The sequence below is a fragment of the Lethenteron reissneri genome, chromosome 63 (assembly GCF_015708825.2).
Source record: "Lethenteron reissneri isolate LAM-NWPU_2019-01 chromosome 63, ASM1570882v1, whole genome shotgun sequence".
Lineage (NCBI taxonomy): Eukaryota > Metazoa > Chordata > Hyperoartia > Petromyzontiformes > Petromyzontidae > Lethenteron > Lethenteron reissneri.
The window spans coordinates 1,157,488-1,165,399 of record NC_083841.1 but is presented as its reverse complement, the minus strand read 5'-3'; positions in this window follow the sequence as shown (position 1 = coordinate 1,165,399).

The window sequence follows — 7,912 nt, the reverse complement described above, 5'->3', positions numbered from 1 at the left end:
TGACGTCACGCGCGCAGCTGTGAATGACGTGCTCGTGATGTCACGCACGAGAACGAGCAACGGGTGCGTCGGGACGTGACGTCACGGGCGAGCGCTCGACGGTGCGGACGTGACGTCACGGACGAGCGCTCGACGATGCGTCGTGACGTCACGGGCGAGCGCTCGACGGTGCGGACGTGACGTCACGGGCGAGCGCTCGACGATGCGTCGTGACGTCACGCGCGAGTGCTCGATGGTGCGTCGTGACGTGTTTAATATACAATTTTCTTGCGTCTTGACGTCACGGATGAGAATTAAACGTTACGTCGTGACGTCACGGCAAGGCGGAGCGCGTATGTTGTGACGTCATTTGCAAAATTGAGAAACGTGTCATTTGGGGAGATGGAGGTTTTTACGTCGAAACGTCATATCACAGTGGGGCGTCGTGACGTCATTAATAAAAAGTTGTGCGTCATGACATCAGAGAAGGCGGTGCTTGCGGCGTGACGTCATTAACGGGGGCGGGTGTAGTCTTGCGTCGTGAGGCCAACTGGGCTTGTGAAATGACGTCAGAGCGTGAGGATTAGGCGAGGTTTACATAATGACGTAACCACGTAGCGACGTCACAAACACGGGGACGTGACTTTGCTATCTGAAAATGACGTCATGTAACTGTCGGCTGACGTCACGCGCAAACGAGGGACGGGTTGCGTTGTGAGATTATAATACGTCACGCTGGAGATGACGTCATACACAACAAATGTCACCCGTGCGCTCTCCGTGTTGTGAACAGCAACCTCGGCATCTTCTCGGTTCTTTCGGTAAAGTCACGTAGAAGGGAAGTAATAAAATAATAAAACAATTAAATTATTTTAATGCTTTCGTGACTGCAGGGATTCATCTTCTTGGTTCTTTCGGTAAAGTCGCGTAGAAGGGAAGTAATAAAATAATAAAATAAAACATAATAAATTAATTCTCACGACGTTTCGGCCACAACGCAAGCAGCCGTCCTCAGGTGAAGAACAGGGCTGTCCACCTGAGGACGGCTGCTTGCGTTGTGGCCGAAACGTGAGAATTTATTTTATTATGTTTTATTTACATTATTTTATTACTCCCCTTCTACGTGACTTTACCGAAAGAACCAAGAAGATGAATCCCGGCAGTCACGAAAGAAGCTTTAAATCTAAAAGCAACCTCGGCAGTTTAACACGCAGGAGGATTTCGCGACCAATTTCATCCCAAATTACTGGCGAGACGTCGTACTCAGACTGAATGTTGTGGCCGGGCTCTCCAACACACAACAATCCATGGTGGCTCCTTACTCGTTGGCTGTGTCGGGTGGTGGCGGGTTTAACGACACAGTTATATACTTACGCGATCTAACCCAAAAACACCTATTCTGGAGCAAGCTCGTTCAAGTTCAAGTTCATGTATTTGGTGTCGCCCTGTGAGCCATTCGGCTCTTGAATCGGGTGCAACCGCAACAAACAAAAAACATCTTAAAATGAAGACCAGATCCAGCCAACTTTATAGTTATACGCGATGTATATTGCTCAGGTGATTTTTTTCTGCAATATTTTGCTGTCTTTTCTTGGATTTTCTGTTTGCACTTTGTCACATAGTCACTTTAAGATGTTTTTTGTTCATGTTTTTGTTTTTTGTTTGTTGCGGTTGCACCCGATTCAAGAGCCGAATGGCTCACAGGGCTACACCTAATACATGAACTTGAACTGTTATACAAGTATTGTACATCTTCATATCTAACAAAAAAGTAAACATTGTGCCAATAAAAGCGAGATTGTAGTTCACTGTGTGCGTGGAACCACTGCCAACGCAGCAGCGGTAGCAGCGTCACCAAATCGTTTCGACTTGGTGGTGGTGGACAATCACGTGGTGGTGGTGGACAATCATCACGTGGTGGATCACCACGTGGTGGTGGATCAGAAGCGACCTGTTCACAAATGATGGCTCAAAGAAGTCGGCTTATCATCATTATCATCATCACGTGGACATTGATCGCAGAGTGGCGATGTTGATTCTAAACGTTGGGAGGGAAACACCGGAGGACCCGGAGAAAAATCCACGCGACCACTGGGAGAGAGAGACGCAGACTCCACATATACAGCAGCAGCAGCAGCAGGCGTCAATGGGTCTGGATCGAACCCACGACCTCCTGTGCACCAGGAGAGGTAGTTAACATCTCACCACGGAGAGAGACGCAGACTCCAAATATACAGCAGCAGCAGCAGGCGTCAATGGATCAGGATCTAACCCACGACCTCCTGTGTACCAGGAGAGGTAGTTAACATCTCACCACGGAGAGAGACGCAGACTCCACATATACAGCAGCAGCAGGCGTCAATGGGTCTGGATCGAACCCACAACCTCCTGTGTACCAGGAGAGGTAGTTAACATCTCACCACGGAGAGAGACGCAGACTTCACATATACAGCAGCAGCAGGCGTCGTCAGGGTCGACCCCACCGTGTCTCCATAGAGATGCCTCGTCAGCTGTCACAGTAACACCAAAGGCAAATCAATATCTCCCCGTACAGCCTTAGCAGGCCGTTGGGGCAAGTGCTGTTCGTGGCGAGGAGCAACCTATGGTTTCAAGTTTCATTCATTTCAAGTTTCATTTATTAGGTATAGCCCTAGATTTTAAGCTTTCGTGACTGCAAGGATTCATATTCTTAGGTTTTTTCGGTAAAGTCACGTAGGTAAAACATTAAAAAAGTAAAATAAAAAAATCACGACGTTTCGGAGGCAACAGAAGCTTCCGTCCTCAGGTGGGACCGTCACAGCCACGACAGCTGTATCAAGCAAATGAGAGATTGCAGGAGCTACCACTCCGTTTATATAATGGTGACTTTACCGAAAAAACCTAAGAATAGGTGTAGCCCTGTGAGCCATGCGGCTCTTGAGTCGGGTGCAACCGCAACAAACAAAAAAACATGAACGGAGAACATCTCAAAGCGACGACGCGCAACAGAAACATCCTGGAAAAAACCAGCAAATCTCCCAGAGGCTGGCACGGGACACGAGGGTGGGGGAGAGGATGGGTCGTAAGCACTCGGCCCGGCCGCCTTTCTCTCTCCCCGTGTTACACACCGCACCAGGTGTCGGCATTTGAGGCTGAGTCGACCTCGGGGATGTCCAGAACAGGTTCCGATTGACGCCACCGGCGTTGGGCGTGAGCGCGGATCGAACTCGGATCACTCGTTACGCAAGAATACTCACCACGAATTGCACCCGTCGCTCTCAATACTCACAAACCCATCGCACACAGCACCGCGGCGGCTGTGCCAGGCTAGGTGTACACAAAGATAACCAGTATATATGCAAATACTGTGTTCTTGGAATTTCTTTCACTTGATACAGCTATCGTGCTGTGACGGTTCCACCTGAAGACGGAAGCTTGTGTTGCCTCTGAAACGTCGTGATTTTTATTTTATTTTACTTTTATTAATTTTAATTCTTTACCTACGTGACTTTACCGAAAAAAACCTAAGAATACAAAGAGCACCACCTACGAAGGCCGGCACGGCACACGAGGGGGTGTGTGGCCAGCACCACGCACGGCCGCATTTGTCTCCCTAGTGGCGATGTTTACGCACCGCACCAGGTATTAATTTGAGGCTGAGTCGACCTAGGAGAGGCCCAGGATCGATTCAGAAAATCGTCACCGGTTGTTAGCCGTCATCGGGAGTCGAACTCCGATCGCCCGGGTTCGTAGCGCAGCTGTTAGCGAGCACCTATGGGATCAAAAACAAAGATCCCCCGTGTAGCCTTATCAGACTGTAGGGGCAAGTGCTGTTCAAGAGCAACACCTATGAAGGCCGGCACGGCACACGAGGGGGTGAGTGGCCAGCACCACGCCCGGCCGCCTTTGTCTCCCCACTGGCGATGTTTTACACATCGCACCAGGCACTCATTTGAGGCTGAGTCGACCTAGGGGATGCCCAGCGCCGGTTCAGATAATCGTCACTGGTGTTGACCATGAGCGGGAATCGAACTCGGGTCGCCGGGTTCGTAGCGCAGCTGTTAGCGAGCACCGATATAAGGTGTACACACACACAGTGACACACACACAGACACACACACAGACACACAGACACACACAGACACACAGACACACACACAGACACACAGACACACACAGACACACACACAGACACACACACAGTGACACACAGTGACACACAGTCAGACACACACAGACACACACACAGACACACACACAGTGACACACAGTGACACACACACAGATACACAGACACACACAGACACACACACAGACACACAGTGACACACACACAGTGACACACAGTCAGACACACAGTCAGACACACACACAGACACACACACAGACACACAGACACACACACACACAGACACACACACAGACACACAGACACACAGTGACACACAGTGACACACACACAGATACACAGACACACACAGACACACACACAGACACACAGTGACACACACACAGACACACAGACACACACAGAGACACACACACAGACACACACAGACACACACACAGACACACAGTGACACACACACAGACACACAGACACACACAGAGACACACACACAGACACACACACAGACACACACACAGACACAGAGACACACACACAGAGACACACACACAGAGACACACACACAGAGACACACACACAGAGACACACACACAGAGACACACACACAGACACACACACAGACACACACACACATGCCTTGCTCACAAAAGCTGACGTTGCTTAACAAATGCCCCACAAATTGCCATTTAAGGCGCAAACGCATCCATAATTGCCCCTTTGTCTCCTCTGCGCGCTATCGCTGGCTGCACCAAACGACCCCTAATTGGCCGTCCCCACATAATTGACGGGAGGTGGCTGTGTGTAGGTGGCTGTGTGTAGGGGTGAGGGTGGGTGTAGGGGTGGGGGTGGGGCTGGCTGGGTGTAGGGGTGGGGTGGGTGGGGGTGGGTGGGTGTAGGGGTGGGGGGGTGGGTGTAGGGGTGGGGGGGTGGGTGTAGGGATGGGGTGGGTGGGTGGGTGTAGGGGTGGGGGTGGGTGTAGGGGTGGGTGGGTGTAGGGGTGGGGGTGTCTGGGTGTAGTGGTAGGGTTGTGTGGGTGGGGGTGGGTGGGTGTAGGGGTGGATGTAGGGGTGTAGGGGTGGCTGTGTGTAGAGGTGGGGGTGGCTGGGTGTAGGGGTGGCTGGGTGTGGGGGTGGGGGTGTAGGGGTGGGGGTGTCTGTGTGTAGGGGTGGAGGTGTGTGTGTGTAGGGGTGTAGGGGTGGGGGTGGCTGGGTGTAGGGGTGGGTGTAGGGGTGTAGGGGTGGCTGTGTGTAGAGGTGGGGGTGGCTGGGTGTAGGGGTGGCTGGGTGTGGGGGTGAGGGTGTAGGGGTGGGGGTGTGTGTGTGTAGGGGTGGAGGTGTGTGTGTGTAGGGGTGGAGGTGTGTGTGTGTAGGGGTGTAGGGGTGGGGGTGGGTGTGTGTAGGGGTGGGGGTGGGTGTAGGGGTGGGTGTAGGGGTGGGGGTGGCTGAGTTTGGGGGTGTAGGGGTGTGTGTAGGGGTGGCTGGGTGTAGGGGTGGCTGGGGTTGGGGGTGTAGGGGGTGTGTGTAGGGGTGGGGGTGGCTGGGTGTAGGGGTGGTGGTTGCGCGTGCTTTGTTGGTGGTTGGGTGAGTGGTGGGTAGTTCGGTTGGGCTGTGGGTGTTGTGGTGGTCTGTGGGTGAGTGGCGCTTGCTGGGTGGTTGTGTGAGTGGAGCAAGGCCGTAATTATAATATTTTTGGGGGGGGCACACCCCCCCCCCAAAATATTAAAATATGCTCAAGACGTCCCCCCCAATATATTGCTGTAAAATAGATTTATGTTTCTATGATTGTGATTATGGTTGTATTTTATGTATCCCTAATCCCTGCCACGACCTACAATGAAACAAGAGAAGGTAAAACATAAAAAACAGAGCAATGTAATACAATACACTCGTAGACATTATTGTAATAAATAAATAAATAAAGCGATGTGTTAGTGATTTTTTAAAATATTTTAGGCAGGAATTCGTTTCAAATTTAGATTTTTTTCTGGGAGGGGGGGACCCCCAGACCCCTTGGAAGATTTGCCCCCCCCCCCAAATGTTGAGTCCATGGCTACGGCCTTGAAGTGGAGGTCATAGTGAGTGACTCGCTCTTCGAGTGAATGGTGGGTGTGTGAGTTGTGGTTGTAGGTGAATGTTCGTGGGTGGGTGTGTGGCTGTTTGAGTGAATGAATGGTGATTGTTGGGTGGTTGTTGGTGCGCGTGCACGTGCCTGCGTTGTGGTGGCGAGGAGATGTTATATGTCACGGTGATCATATTCGATGCATCTACGAATGTGTTCACAGCACGGCAGCATTGCGTTACTTGCACCGTTCCATGCAGATCCAACGCCTCACACACCCAGAGGACGTCACAGCCAGCGGAAATACAATAATAAGACAAGCTTTGTGCCAGAGAGCTCGGTGCTCCTCATCGCAAAGCCCCGCGGGACACTGGTGGCCGTTAGTGAGGCCCCTGGTGGCCTTTAGTGAGGCCCCTGGAGGCCTTTAGTGAGGCCCCTGGTGGCCTTTAGTGAGGCCCCTGGTGGCCGTTAGTGAGGCCCCTGGTGGCCGTTAGTGAGGCCCCTGGTGGCCTTTAGTGAGGCCCCTGGTGACCTTTAGTGAGGCCCCTGGCGACCTTTAGTGAGGCCCCTGGTGACCTTTAGTGAGGCCCCTGGAGGCCTTTAGTGAGGCCCCTGGTGACCTTTAGTGAGGCCCCTGGTGGCCTTTAGTGAGGCCCCTGGTGGCCGTTAGTGAGGCCCCTGGTGGCCTTTAGTGAGGCCCCTGGTGGCCTTTAGTGAGGCCCCTGGTGGCCTTTAGTGAGGCCCCTGGTGGCCTTTAGTGAGGCCCCTGGAGGCCTTTAGTGAGGCCCCTGGTGGCCTTTAGTGAGGCCCCTGGTGGCCTTTAGTGAGGCCCCTGGTGGCCTTTAGTGAGGCCCCTGGTGGCCTTTAGTGAGGCCCCTGGTGGCCTTTAGCGAGGCCCCTGGTGGCCTTTAGTGAGGCCCCTGGTGGCCGTTAGTGAGGCCCCTGGTGGCCTTTAGTGAGGCCCCTGGTGGCCTTTAGTGAGGCCCCTGGTGGCCTTTAGTGAGGCCCCTGGAGGCCTTTAGTGAGGCCCCTGGAGGCCTTTAGTGAGGCCCCTGGTTGCCTTTAGTGAGGCCCCTGGAGGCCTTTAGCGAGGCCCCTGGTGGCCTTTAGTGAGGCCCCTGGTGGCCTTAGTGAGGCCCCTGGAGGCCTTTAGTGAGGCCCTGGAGGCCTTTAGTGAGGCCCCTGGTGGCCGTTAGTGAGGCCCCTGGTGGCCGTTAGTGAGGCCCCTGGTGGCCTTTAGTGAGGCCCCTGGTGACCTTTAGTGAGGCCCCTGGAGGCCTTTAGTGAGGCCCCTGGTGGCCGTTAGTGAGGCCCCTGGTGGCCTTTAGTGAGGCCCCTGGTGACCTTTAGTGAGGCCCCTGGTGACCTTTAGTGAGGCCCCTGGTGACCTTTAGTGAGGCCCCTGGAGGCCTTTAGTGAGGCCCCTGGTGACCTTTAGTGAGGGCCCCTGGTGGCCTTTAGTGAGGCCCCTGGAGGCCGTTAGTGAGGCCCCTGGTGGCCGTTAGTGAGGCCCCTGGTGGCCGTAGTGAGGCCCCTGGCGACCTTTAGTGAGGCCCCTGGTGACCTTTAGTGAGACCCCTGGAGGCCTTTAGTGAGGCCCCTGGTGACCTTTAGTGAGGCCCTTGGTGGCCTTTAGTGAGGCCCCTGGAGGCCTTTAGTGAGGCCCCTGGTGGCCGTTAGTGAGGCCCCTGGTGGCCTTTAGTGAGGCCCCTGGAGGCCTTTAGTGAGGCCCCTGGAGGCCTTTAGTGAGGCCCCTGGTGGCCGTTA